Below are 15,361 nucleotides of genomic sequence, written 5' to 3' on the forward strand. Positions count from 1 at the left end.
ATCAAGAGTCTTATATATTTAGAGTTTGTATATACATTATAAGTTACCCAAGGTAGCCAACAACATGGTGATTAGTATAAAGTTACCTACTCTGATACTTTAAAAATGAAAATGGTTTAATCAGAAGTCGTCAAAATGCAAAGCTAACACAGTGACTCAGCAGCTAAATAGCTAATGATTTCCACCTGTATGTTGCCTTTTAACTTATCCATTTCTAATACAATTATAATAATAATACATTGTGAGGCAGGATGAACCTTTAGAGGCATGAAGAGCCATTATCTCCCACTGAGGTTAATGTGAGGTGGTAGTGCTCTGCACCTTGCAAGATCATGCCTAGAATTTTCACTTACAGCCAATGGAAACTAAGACCCTTCCTGGGTTGTTAAAATACAAAGGCATCTTTGGGTAGAGATGCAGTGAAAAAGTTCAGATCCTTTTGTCATGAGAGAAATGAGGGGGAATGAAGGGAAACATCTGTTCAGAAGACCTAACACTCAAAATACTGTCTGCCAGCAACACCATACTAGCTATTGTATTACTTTTAAAATATTTTACTACTAAATTAAAAACTCAAATTCATTTCCTTGAAGGGTATCCAAAAACTTGGTCTCCCAAAGGGTGAGACCTACAAAACAATAAATGTTGTTTGTAAAAAAGATCTTTGTAAAGGTGTGTGAAAAGGAAGCTCAGCCTAATTCACCATTCAGGTGGTTAAGGAGGACTTCTTTCAACACTCCTTTATGGCCTGTGTGAGCCTCATTATTCTTAATGAGATAAGGATGCCTCGATACATGTTTCATTTTCTGTAACAGTCAAAATCAGTGATGCTGGAAAAGCTTTTCAGGCACATGACCTTCCTCTATATAACTGCAAGTCAGCTCTTGTTTACAAGTGCTGGTATTGTGCTTTGCTGGTATCATTACCTATATTATCTGCAGCATAAATTGAATTATAGAGCTCAAATTTTAAAGACTTTATTTTTGGATATTCTGTTTACAGGATACCACCAAAAACTCTCCAGACAAAACAATATCGGCATTTTTAATTTTTCCAACCTAATATTACTAATAGTATTTAATATTTCTGCCAAAAGTCATTCACTGGTATAAAAGTGCAATGTAAACAGTAATTAATTAGGTTTCTCAACATGCTGGTGAGTTACTGTGGCTATTATTTCCATTATACCAAAAGATTAAATGACTTGCTCAAGGACGCGGAAACAAAGCAGAGATTCAGATGGAAGGTTTGAATCCCAAGTTCTGCTTTTAATAGTGACCAACACTTCATCTACTTTTGCTGGGGAGAAGCCATCATAAAAATTTTAACGAGTGATATGTTAAACATCTAATAGTGCAATATGCAGAGTATCAGACCAGTGTGCATAAATATATGGTCTCCAAGCACTTAGTCTTCACTCCAAGACAAATAACCTCAACAATAATGAAAAAGATGTATCAGAACAAGAGATCAGAGGTTAATTGTTATCACATTAAACTCTGAAAATATGCTTCCCTTTAACACCTCATGGCAGATGCCAGAAAAGCAGATGGAATCTGTTGCAAAGGAACAAAAGATGCTAATTTGCAGAAAAGCCAACTATAGTCTACAGTAATAAAGTCAGTTCTGGCTGTTTCTTAATAATGAGGTGTCAGATGACAGGATTATGGTGTGGTTTGACACCAAACTACTTCTCATGGAGAGCCACAGTGTTGTGACAACACTCCTCTCCTTCATTCTGCTGGGATATTTCAATTCCATTACTTATAAAACGGAACTCAATTTCTTACATGGTACAAACCGACTTTGAAACCCTTAACATAATTCTGTGGGATGGGTGGGTATGAAAAAAAAAAACACTTCATAGGCAAACAAAATCACCTTGCTAGATTATAATTTCCCACAAATAGACTCCCTACACTGCCTGGTACCCTCTCTCTTTTTCCCCTTGCCCCAGGGCACAACACAGTACTGTGCAGCATATTGCCTTATGAATCTTCTTCAAGTACCCAATTATCCTAGTGCACCAGACTTGTCATTACCATGACATCTGTGTGCAGTCTGCAGCACACGTTGTCAGAGGTGAAAGATTGTACACAGGCTTTCTGTATTTCCATTACAATGTGGAAAGTGAAAGGAATGGAAGCAACAGACACAAACATACACACCCCCTCAACAAATAACTTTGCTAAAGATGATGATTAAAAGCAGAGGTTAAGATCGTTTTTTTAAAGTGCTAATATAATTGTCACGCATTTTGGTGCTGTCTCTACCTCCAACAAAACTCCTCCTGTGTATTTTTTTTCATGATCATCAATGAGGTGATATAAATACATTTTGAGCACTTTTAACAGAGTTGAATAAAATAGTCCTTCAGCCCACAGTTCTTTAAAAAGGATAATTAAGCTTTGTATTTTCTTCCTCTGACCAGTTTTATTCTTTTTAAAAAGTAAATACCCTATCACTACACACACAGAGGCCCATTCACAAAATTCTGAGGACTGTTACTTCAGTAATCGAGCTATGCTGGCTCAAATAGGTGCCTGTATCACACAAGTCTTGGCCTTTCAATATTTGAAGGGGGCCTACAAGAAAGCTGGGGAGGGACTTTTTAGGATATCAGGCAGCGATAGGTCTAGGGGGAATGGAATAAAGCTGGAAGTGAGGAAGAAGTTCTTCCCCATGAGAGTGGTGAGAGCCTGGAATGGGTTGTCCAGGGAGGTGGTTGAGGCCCCATCCCTGGAGGTGTTTAAGGCCAGGCTGGATGAGGCTCTGGCCAGCCTGATCTAGTGTGAGGTGTCCCTGCCCATGGCAGGGGGGTTGGAACTAGATGATCCTTGTGGTCCCTTCCAACCCTGACTGATTCTATAATTCTAAGTGATACAGGGCAGTCACCTTCTGGGTGAGAACAGAGATCTGACCCAGAACACATCTGGAAAACTGCACTGTGATGGATCAAAGCTGGCATTCACATGGCAGGAGGAATCTGATGTTACCTCCCTGAGCATGTGTTCATGCAAGGCCACATATGACCTCAGTTCCCACTAGTACCAATGAGAACCCATACCCTGCAAGCTTCACAGTCAGTATCACAGAGGATCAGGCCTTTAAGGATAATTATGCAAAGGGGATGAGTGATCATAGCTTGTAAGAATGTGCTGCAGATTTTCTAATTACACGCAAGTGTTTGGCACTTACGTTCTGTATTTCACTGAACAGGCCCCTACCATTTCTTCAAGCTCTCATGCAGTTCATTACAGCTGTAAATATAAATATCCTTTTTTCACAACCTAGTATTATTAGGAAACCAGATGGTAAAAAATATCCAGATTAACAGTGGACATACTGAGATTTCTTCTTTTAGCAACAGATTTTCTATTTTAAACCAAATAATAAGCATGTGGAAAACAATAATTACAGTATGTGCAGCTAAGACAGTTAAGGATACTTTCTAAAGACAAGCAGACAGAAAAGGCTGTGTAATTGAAATAACTCACCATTCAAAATTAATCTCATCTGTATCAATAGACAGAAACAGAAGCAACCTGAAATCTTTGGTCAAGTATTCTAAAGTCAGCTTTCAAGGAGATAAATCTTCACAATCTGAAATGGAGGAGAAAGGGAGCAGCTGCAGACCAAATGGAAGAAAACAAACTCCCACCTCTTCTTTGCAAAGTGGTAATGAGATGTTTATTATTCAGCATTAGTTCCTTGCTTTTCATCAAATGACATAACTCACAAAGCTCCTGAACAAGATCTAGAGCTAATATCCTGTGCAAACACTGAGTACATACGTCTAGCTAGAGAGAGGACCTGGGAGGCTGAAGTTATGGGGAATCAATGTAGTCTAGTGAGCCACCTTTTGCTTAGCTCTGCTTATAAATGAAGGCCAAACTTTGGTTCCTTGAAAGAGCTATATGAAAGAGTGCTCTCTGAAATCAGCATCCTATCATGAATAGTGATAATGTTCTCATGTTTGGAAAACACTACTGCTTACAGGACAATGAACATCAGACAAGCAATCCCATCTTATTTCAGAGTTAACACAGAAGACATAAAAAAAGGGGTAGACAGAGAATAAGCACTGAAAGGTAAAGATTCAGAGAAATGTTAAAAAAAATAAACCATTTACTCTTCAATATCAAACAGTTATTCTTTCATAACTTTACTTCACTGTAAAGGTCCAGGAGCATCACTCTATCACCTTCTTAACCGTATACTAATACAAATTTCAGCAACAGCCTTAAATCTTTAGCAATGGAGTTGGAATGATTACAGTAAGATAAAAGAGTGGAAAATGAAAAAGAGAATAACAGAATGAGCTCTAAAAAGATGAACTTAATACTTGTGTCTTATCTTGTAACAGCAGCTCTGACAAAAACCAAACACAGCAGTTAATCTGACAAATATAAAAAAGGCATAATTCTTACTAGCTATTAAAAGAGCAGCTTTTTATAGCAGAAGGTTACGAAATTTCCATATGGTTTAGATTAATATAATTTCTTTCAAAATCTTCAATAAACGAACAACCAACTGTAATTCTCATTTCTGATAATGAGATTTTTCTATGTAAAGTGAATTACTTTCACGAAAAAGATGTGGGGGTTTGTTTGTTTGGTTGTTTGGGTTTTTTTAATTTGTTTTGGGTTTTTTTTGTTTGTTTGTTTGTTTTCAAAAACTAATACTTACAAAAATTTACAAATACCTAAAATAAACATCCTCTAAAGCATCAAGGTCAGAGGAATAAAATATACACATGATCATGTTTGCGGTAAGAAGGAGCTATAAATATCTCAATTAATTTTATCACTAATCTTCCCTCAAAGCTTCCTGCAGTTTGATAAATATTGTGGATCTTCTTCATGTTACTGAAGCTTTGTAAATGGGAGCTCTGTATATGGCCAGGGGATATGACAACTTCTCAGTCATAAGGCTATGCTTCAAAATACCTGACAGAATCTAAGTGAATGTTGAAGGAGGCAGAAAGCTCCAACCCTGAGTTTTTAAAAGAGCATTTAGTGTGACTAAGTTCTAGTTTGTCTTACCTCTACAATGTGACTCTCATGTTTAAGACTTTTTCCTTTTTTTTTTTTTTTTTTTTTTTTTTTTAAACACCTATTTTCCCTCTTGGCATTTTGGTACTTCTGAATGTTAAATCACCTGCAATTCTGTCTGTCAAAAATAATTTTGATAGCCTGGGATTAATAGTCTGGAACAACATTGTGCATATTACTAAACATAAAAATAAGTTAAATATACTGCTATAAAAGAAATCAAAAGTGCCAAATGCAAGTTCCATTCTGAAAAAGCAACACAGCAAAACGAGGGTATACATGCCTGAGTCCTTGCAAAAATGCAAAAATAATGTACTATCTTTACGAAAATTAACAGACTGAGAAATGCAGGAATCAGTTGACGATAAAAAGATTAATTTTCTTGAATGGATGAGGAAACAGTTCACTGACTATTTAGTCCCTTGCAGGCTATCTACATTTACACCAATGAACATGTATCACAGCTCCCTTTCAGGCAGTTTTCTTATCTTTATCCCAATGAAAATCAAGTTAATTTTGAAGGCAAGTATAATATCCCTAACCTGTAATTCTGTTACTATTACCATCATTATTATTTCTATCATCATATTTTGTTACTGTTACCGTCATCAACTGTATCTGGAGTTGCATCAAGAGAAGTGTGGCCAGCAGGTCAAGAGAGGTGATTCTTCCCCTCTACGCTGCTCTCATGATATCCCACCTGGAGTACTGTGTCCAGTTCTGGAACCCCTATTACAAGAAATTTATGGATGTGCTGGAATGTGTCCAGAGAAGGGCCACGAGGATGATCAGAGGGCTGGAGCATCTCTCCTGTGATGACAGGCTGAGAGAGTTGGGATTGTTCAGTTTGGTGAAGAGAAGGCTCTGAGAAGACCTTATTGTGGCCTTCTAGTTACTGAAGGGGGCCTACAAGAAAGCTGCTGAAGGACTTTTTAGGGTGTAAAGTAGTGATAGGACTAGAGGGAATGGATTCAAGCTAGAGAAGGGTAGAGTTAGATTAGATGTTACGAAGAAGTTCTTCACCATACAGGTGGTGAGACACTGGAATACGTTGCCTAAAGAGGTGGTGGAAACGCCATCCCTGGAAGCTTCTAAGGCCAGGCTGGATGTGGCTCTGAGCAGCCTGATCTAGTGGAGGGTGCATAGCAGGGGTGTTGGAACTGGATGCTCCTTGAGGTCCCTTCCAATTCTGACAATTCTGTGATTGAAATTACTAATGAAATTTTCAAGATCTAAGATTATTCTTATAGTATTCTTTTTTTTTTTAATCAAACAAAAGCAATTAAGCAATGGAAGTTGTTACCTTTTTTATTTGAAGAAGGAACTTCTAAAAAAGCATGTATGATTACGTTCTAAAGTGTCTAAAATTGAATTTCCCCATTACCTCAATATACCTGTAGGACCATGTTGCATTCACACCTCAAGTTAGCTGTACTTACTGTTGTTATTAATACTAAAAATTACAAAAAACATAATGGAAGTTAGTTAAAGAGGAAAAAAATATTGTAAACAAGATGTTCTACTTCATAAAACTAAGAGTGAATGCCCTGCTTGCATAGAGAATTAGTTTGAGCATTTCAAAATCCTTCTGTAGAACGTGCAGTGCTGGCAGACCATGGTGGTACTTGGTGTAAGAGTTAGCTGTTCCAGCTAATCTTATACTTGAACAACAGAAATGTCTTTCTTTTGATGACTTTTCTTTTAATCTGCTGTCATGTTTTATTTCTATATTAGGCCTCCCCTCCATAAACTCACCCAACTAATTCCCATAGATCACAATCAGGAGACTGAGAGATAAGTCTGAGGAGTGTCGTAGAACCAAGTATTTTAATACACTGTGTATGTACAAGTGATACATACTGGGTGATTTATCAAACTGTCATAAAATGTCTCACTGTACCTGGAATCAATCATTTACTGTCAAAAGAGTAAAAAAAGGTCTCCCATAGCAAGCATGTCAGAGAATCATTAACTCCTGAAGATAATACTTAACAAATCTAGAAAAATCTTTCAGGAAATAAGCAATAGACTGAGGGCCTAGCATGGCCAAATCTCAAAATCACAAATTTTGAGTAGTGCTATGGCAAGGTGGAGAGCCTCCACCACCGTCATGTACCACTGAGCTCAGGGAAAACAAACAAACAAAACCCAATAAAAATGCAAACTACCCTGAGGAAAAATTCAAAACATAGAGCTTCATGGTTAGAACTCATCCAGAGCTGCTACCTGAGCATTCACTAGAAGCATCTCTATACTGTGACAGTATGTGCCTTCAAATTGATGTAGCCATCTTGCACTACAGAAATAAGGTTTTGTTCACTAAACCTATGGCAAAACATACCTGAGGTTCAAAATATTTATATACCTGTAGGGACATACCCTAGTTCTTAGGCTAACACCAGGTACTGAAACAGTCTTCATTTTTTTCATAATACCATCATATTATTTGAATTAATATAAGGAGGTGGGCTTGTGGGGTTTGGTGATTTTTTTTTTTTGTTTGTTGGTTGGTTTGGTTTTGTTTTAAAAAACAACAACAAAACACCAAAAAGAAACCCAAACCAAAAAGCCCAGAGAAAACAAACAAACCAACCACAAATTCAAATGCAGCATCAGATTAGAAAGATTTGAATGTATTAGCACTGTAAGTCTTCTGGAAAATTGCCTTCATGCATAGACAATCTTGTAATTTCCAGCTTTTCTGTTCTTATTTGCCTTCCAATAACAGCAAAACCACCACAGGACAAAACCATTTATTTGCAGAACTACTTGACAGTAATACAGCTAGTTATCTTTCTAAACTGTGTTGCAGAGAGGCACCCCCTTGGTCTCTCCTATGTTTAGACTCTGTAGATGGCTGCTAAATTTGTATAGAAGTACACTTGGCAGACTTCATGATCTTCCACTCATTGTGACCTCCATCTCAAGCCTTTGTCTCTAAGGGTTTGCACAGACATGTCTGAAAAGATGGTCTTCTTACAGGGACACTGCATAAGCTCCTCAAAATATTTCAGTCTTCCAATACAGAGGCATAACACAGACTCTTACCAACATGACTGAATTCAAGGTGTGTGGAAGAAGAAAATGCTGTATCTGCAGTAGAATTTCACTCTTCAAACTACACCTATGTTCTCTACATTTATTTTTAGAGAGGTTTTTTTAATACATATTTTGAAGCAAAGATATTGTGCATTTGTTTCTATCATTTTGACATTTAAGAACAGTTACAGAGGCAAAAATTGTAACCCTGTTTGGTGCAAATGATAGGCAATAAAACTAAGAGATTATTTATGCGTTTTTAATCTAATCACAGTAAATTGGTAAGATGACTGACATAAACTAGAACACAGTTTGCTTGGCTTTTAAGGATTTTATTTTTTTTCCACTCCATTTACAGTAAACAGAAGAAATGTCTTTAGTGTTTAAGGAATATTAAGGTTGTCCAGGAAACTGTTCTCAATTTAAACTCCTTTGTTATTTAAAAAAAGGAGAGGTGGGGCAGAAGATGAATTAATTCTCTGTATCAGAGGAATTACAGCCAATAAATGGCAAAACAAATTATAACATCTAGCACATATTACCCAGATGCTTTTCAGTCAGAGCTTGGGGCCAGGCATTGCTTGTCCACTTGTTTTGCTCTGACTGCTGGACACACCTACCCATGGTAAACTGCCTTCCTCATTTATTAAACTTAACAACATAAATAACAGATCTTCTCTAAAACCAAAATGAAGACACTACAGAAAACTGAGATACATGACAGGCAGAGACCAAACTTCTCTTCTTGTGAGGGCACATGCAATGTAGCTGTGCACAGTGAGTACTTCTGGCCACAGAAGAGGACACAGGCTGTGCCAGTCTTCTCCAAACGTTGGGAGGTGTGATGGCTTTAAAACTGTCTTTAATTTTTCTCCTCACAAAGTTCGAGCAGAGGAAGTGAAAGAATGTAAATAAATCACTAGTGGGTGTAAGAAAGCAAAATAATAATTATTATAACACTTCCATTGGAAAGAGAAACATTTAAGAATCACTAGTCAAAAGTCAGTCTCAGCTTGCTCAGCTTCTTTCTGCTTCTCCTTCTGCCTTGGGAAGACAACACTCACTCCTGCATACTGACCTTGACAAGCTAAGTCTAACAGCCTCTCAGCTTCTTGGCTCTCTCTGCCTTCTGCCAGGGGGGTCTGAGGGGAGTCCTTCTGGCTTGGCCCCTTAGGGGGAAGCCAGGGGGCTTGGTTGTGTTTTTCTGTTGATTGTACATATTTGTAAATGTTATGAATAGTGTATATTTGTACATATTCATTGCATTTCATCATACATTATAGTTTTGCCTGTAAAATACAGCTTCATTTGCTTCCAGACTGAGCTAGCCTGGTTATTGGCAGTGTGGGAGGAGGATTTCAACTCTCACACTGTTACAAGAGGGAAGAAAAGAATTCTTCTAGCAGGACTTTCTTCAGCATGGCACCACACTAGGAAGCACACAGAGCTGCAGCACAGTGAAGCAGTTTCCAAGATAAAGAGGCAGATGCATGAGCTTCTTTCTGTGGTATGTGGAGTCACACGCTGAAAGCAAGGCCGGTGCTGTTCTCAACTGGCAGGATATTGTCCCAGCTTGGGGGGAAAGCTGGACACAGAAGCATGCATCACATGTACCAGGCTGGGCAGGAATGAGACGAAGCTGTGCATTTAAACCAGTTTGCACCTGATGCAGAGGTTTTGTTACAATTCCCATACAGACAATATTTATGTCTTAGTCACAGCACCGAATAATGTTGCTCCTAGTATGTACTTGCTCTTGGTGGTCTAATACCCTCTCTCTCCTTTCATGTTCATGCATGCTCATACTTCACTGCAGTTTGTAATTTAAAGGTATCTTTTAGGACATAACATGACTATGAAAGAATATGGCAACTGTTCTGCTTTCACAAATACAGTTTTCACATTTTATAACTTAACCTCAGTTTTTCTTTGGTGTGTAGCTTCTACTGTTTTGTGAGAAAGACTATTAATTTGCAACAGTAATTGCTATGGGGTTTTCAGTTAACCATTTTAAAGACATCACAAAAATACAGCATGAAAATGGAGACCATTATTGCCAAAAGAACTTGAAGTTATCAAGGCATCTTTATTAGCTGCTGCTGACTACTCAACTCTAGCCCTTAAAATTCAGAACAATTCATTACCCATCTACTAATCATAGAATCAGTCAGGGTTGGAAGGGACCAGAAGGATCATCTAGTTCCAACCCCCCTGCCATGGGCAGGGACACCTCACACTACAGCAGGCTGGCCAGAGCCTCCTCCAGCCTGGCCTTAAACACCTCCAGGGATGGGGCCTCAACCACCTCCCTGGACAACCCATTCCAGGCTCTCACCACTCGCATGGGGAAGAACTTCTTCCTCATGTCCAGTCTGAATCTCCCCACTTCCAGCTTTATTCCATTCCCCCTAGTCCTGTCACTACCTGATATCCTAAAAAGTCCCTCCCCAGCTTTCTTGTAGGCCCCCTTCAGATATTGAAAAGCCACAAGAAGGTCACCTCAGAGCCTTCTCTTCTCCAGACTGAACAGCCCCAACTCTTTCAGTCTGTCTTCATAGGAGAGGTGCTCCAGCCCTCTGACCATCCTGGTGGTCCTTCTCTGGACACATTCCAGCATGTTCATATCCCTCTTGTAATACGGGCTCCAAAACTGGACACAGTACTCCAGGTGGGGTCTCACCAGAGCTGAGTAGAGGGGGAGAATCACCTCCCTTGACCTGCTGGCCACACTTCTCCTGATGCAGCCCAGGATCTGGTTGGCTTTCTGGGCTGCAAGTGCACACTGCTGGCTCATGTTGAGCTTCTTGTCCACCAGCACTCCCAAGTCCCTCTCCTCAGGGCTGCTTTCTAGCCAGTCACTGCCCAGCCTGGATTTGTGCTAAACAGCAATCTTGGAAAATTCTCATAGTTCAAAAATCTCCAAAGAGGATAAGTTTGTTTTTTCTTTGAGAAGGAGCACAGTGATACATAAATTCTAGTCTGTGTGTGTGCTCTGCAAAAGGGTAATGCTTAGTGAGGAGGTCTCTCTTTCCAAGCAATGTTCTCTAAAAATAACTCATCAGAGAGAAGCCTAGAAGATGACTCATTTGAAGTACTCCTTGCTTACACTCGCAGTAGTAAATTTTACTGTGCCAAGGAATGTTCCTGGGTACCAAACTTTAATTATCTCTACTATTAAATCTACTACTAAATATGCTTTTGGGCTGTGATGGCCATTGTGTTCCCTAACCATTTCCTGTCACAGTTCAGGGTTAGGATGTACTAGAAACTGCTCCTAATAGGTAGCCTGCCTACATCCATGCTACCTCTGCTTTGGAGGATATGAAAAGACTGTGAAAATGTATTATAAGTGTACGTATGTAGCAGTTCTCGGCATGTTCAACTTGGTAATGACAGTGTGTGTCACAGCAGATCTTAGAAGCTGATTCAAACACATTAATATGTATTAATATGTTCGACAAGAGAAAAATGTTTTAATTTTGAAAGTACATGCTTACCTCAGCACAACTGGTATGTCTAAATGGAACACAGAAGATTTCACCTCAACATGAGGAGAAACTTCTTTACAGTGAGGGTGACAGAGCACTGGAACAGGATCCCCAGAGGGGTTGTGGAGTCTCCTTCTCTGGAAACTTTTAAAACCCACCTGGATGTGTTCCTGTGTGGACTACCCTAAGCGATCCTGCTCTGGCAGGGGGGTTGGTCCTTTCCAACCTCTCATATACTGTGATACATTGCAGCTTATTACATACAAGTGTACTTTTTTCCACATCGTGTATCTTCTCTTTCAGTGTGTTTGTGTATTTTTGGGCTACTACTATATAAAATGATGGAACAGAATAATCATAAGTAAAATTCTAGAATTCCTTTCTCTTTCAAAGTCTCTCTTTACTATGGCTTCTTACTTAAGTTTATATGAATAATACTAGTTTGAACTAGAAGTAGAACTGTCAATTGTTTATCATAATATGTAAATAATTACAGATTTTATAATTTAATATGGAGAATAAAGACCAGTGTCTAGGGAGACAGAGCTTATTGTTTGCAATAGTTTTTATTGTAAATTTTGGGTTTCATTTTCCATATCTCTAAAGTTTTTTTGCAATTCCTATACATACAGCATTTAGCCATCCTATAATCCAGTGACTTTAAATATTTATATAGATAGATGTGTGTGTATAGCCACTGCAAGATAGATAACATGCAAAAAAGTTTGCCTTACTCATATGGGGGGAAACATCTGCAGCTGGTCACCCATACACTTAGCAGTAATTCTTATAGAGAAAATGTTAAAATCCAAAGGTTTTTTCTCTTGAATCATAGCAATATCTGGTCTTTGCTATTGCAGAAGAGCCCTTCCATTATATATCAGTGTTTCAGTCTGTCTGCATTTTAAACATTTTCTTTCCAAAGGTTAAAACCCTTTCATATTACACTTACTTCACTGACAATGCAAATGTAAGTATACAGAACATCACTTGAGTAACTTTGTAAACTGAAAACTATATTATGCAATCAGGCAGCTACACAGAGATAAGAGAAAACCCAAGTGATTTAACAATACTTAGAAATTTTCACTGTGCAAGTTTGAAAGTTCAGAAATCACTATCACAAGCAAGCACTGCAAAACCACACTGTTCTTGCAATGAAAACACACAGTGTATCTGTGTAAATGTTTAAGGTCCAGTTACTCTTAAAACATAGCTGATGGATGCTGCCAAAATCTCTACAACCTTATAAAAATAAAAATGCAATCCAGCACATTCAGGCTCAGACCGGCCATAAGTCAATACAGCTCCTGCCCACTAATTTTATTTGCAGTAACTGCCAATGACTCTTAGGAAGCCTGTGATTTCTCTTACAACAATGATAACACGACCTCTTTCCTCCCTCTGCTTTTATGTATCAGATCCTCTGTCTTCAAGGAAGCTTTCTGTTAGCCCTGTCCCACTGGCCAGTTGGTCTTGTAAAAAACTAGCATTTTCTGGTGACCACAAGCAACTGCAACATGAAATGTAACACTGCTTGTGCCATTACAGAAGCAAAGGGTCTATATTGCCTCTACCATTATCCTACCTGGAGGGTTATGTTAATGAAGTAAGGGGAACTTTTCTACTTCTTAAAGCAGCAAATCCATAAACACCAATACAGCCAGAGAGAACTGTGGCATATTTCACTATGACAACACAGACTCACAGACAGGGGGAACTAAAAGCCTGTGTGAAACACTACAGTAGAGAAGAGCATATTTCACTCTACCTTAACAGGCAGCCACCATGTTATTCAGATGGTAGTATAAAATAAAATTAAAGTAAATGTGTTTCATAGAACTGAAGACTAAGAAAAGAACAATAAGACAGGCTGGCAGATCACAATTTTTCATTTTGGCATAGACTGGTTAAAATCATCTCTGCCTATCTTTCCATATATTATGTTGGCAACAGTTTTAAAGTATCTTTAAGCGCTATCTGACTATTAGTTTTACATTTGTATGATTCTTTTCTTATTTCTTCCTTAAAAACAAACAAGAAAACAAAATGACAAAAAAACCCACCAGAATTTTAACATGCAACAAAATAATTTTTTGTCAGACTTCATATGCTGTAAATTAAGCAAGCAGGAAAATAGTATATGGAGGAGTCTAGAGAAAATAAGAACATAGTAATTTAAAAATATTCCTCTGACATCAGCTAAGAAGCACTAGTCCCTCCACCTTTAGAGAATCTGCTGAGGTGAGATATAGATTGATTAAATAGGCATCTTCTCCATAGGTACTGCCTCATAATTAGATGCTTGCCCAAAGGCTACTCTCCTGGTAAGAGAGTGCTGTGTAACCCCCCCCCCCCCAACTCCTTACGCCTTAATTCCCCACATTTGAACAAAAGAACCCCCTAAAAAAACAACACCCCATCAACTACATGAACAAGAAAAAACAACTTCAAAAATTACTATGCTGCTGTGATTTGTGCTAGCTCTTTGCTTGGTTAGGCCTTTGCTCCTCAGACAAGGATGTTTCTTGATGCACATGGACGAAAGCTTCAATATTTTAGAACTTGACAGGAGGTACTAAAATGGTTTTGAGTTTTCCATAGCCCATTCTTCAGCCAGAGAAGCTAGATTTCTCTTGAAGAGAGCTTCTCTTTATCTCACTGACTTCCAAGACTTGAAATTAACTGTTCCCATCAATAAAATTCACATGGCTTTACTCTGAGATTTTAACCCTATTTACGGTGAATTACATTTTCTTTCTCTAAACTCCTCCTGTTTTGTTTTTTTCCCCACAATGTACACAGTTCTGTTCTGTACTGTTGATGATTTCTGCACAGTGGAATATTTGCCTTGTGTCTTTGTACCACAGCCTGGAAAACCAAAGTGACACTGCACTTCCAATTTCATTTTTCAATGTCCAGAACAAAATACTTGGATATTATACAACCCTGCCACAACAGTATCCATATCTTTCCTTACGAACATTTTGTTTCTGCTTTATGAAAGACGACAATTCAACTGATTTCACCATCTCAGAGTTGATTTTCACTTTGCTCTTTCTTCTATTATGCAGCTGAGTCACATTTCAATTCTACTGCTATTTCATTCTTAACATCTCTGAGATCATACTTAGGTTTACTATAAACAAGTCTCTTACTCAGACCATCATTATATCTCATCCTGAGCACTGCTAAATTCTGTTCCTTGACTTGCCAAAAGACTTTCCTCATTCCATGCAAAACACAGCTGCAACAGCCATCTACCTCACTTGTCGATTTGATCATGCCAAGTCACTCCCTCTTTGAAGCCTTCTACTTCTGTCACATCAAATTTAAGCTTCTTGTCATCACCTTCAAAGCTTTAAATTGCCTGTCACTGTCCTCCCATTCCCTTGACCGATTTTCCTTATGCTGCAGGTTCCCTAGAGCAAAGAACGTCCCTCCTTCAACACTTGTAAAGTGATTAGTGGCATGACAGAGGCTATTACCACAAATAAATCACAAACAATAAAGATTGCACCAAACCTCATTTTGCACCACAGAGAAAGAAACAGAGAAACATGCAGGATGAACAGAAATTTTTTCAATGACAAAATTGAGGACAAAGGAACCAATATAAATTATTCTCAAAGGAGGCTTATACAAAAACAAACAAATGCTCTTTTATTTCTAAATAAAACCCTACAGGAAAGTTTAATGACTCTCTGTGCACATTATATCACACTATAAATTAATTGCTTTCCTGCCTACCTCTCTCCAGAGCAGCCCTCTGTTTCTCAG

The 15,361-nt window shown here is 38.3% G+C and overlaps 1 protein-coding gene across 1 annotated transcript in view; it reads right to left on the minus strand.

The window, feature by feature from the left end:
• LOC128977863 (SAM and SH3 domain-containing protein 1-like) overlaps nt 1-15,361 on the minus strand; it is a 574,598-nt gene that overhangs the window by 450,784 nt on the left and 108,453 nt on the right. The window lies entirely within an intron of this gene.

The sequence above is a fragment of the Indicator indicator genome, chromosome 2 (assembly GCF_027791375.1).
Source record: "Indicator indicator isolate 239-I01 chromosome 2, UM_Iind_1.1, whole genome shotgun sequence".
In the NCBI taxonomy this organism is placed as follows: domain Eukaryota; kingdom Metazoa; phylum Chordata; class Aves; order Piciformes; family Indicatoridae; genus Indicator; species Indicator indicator.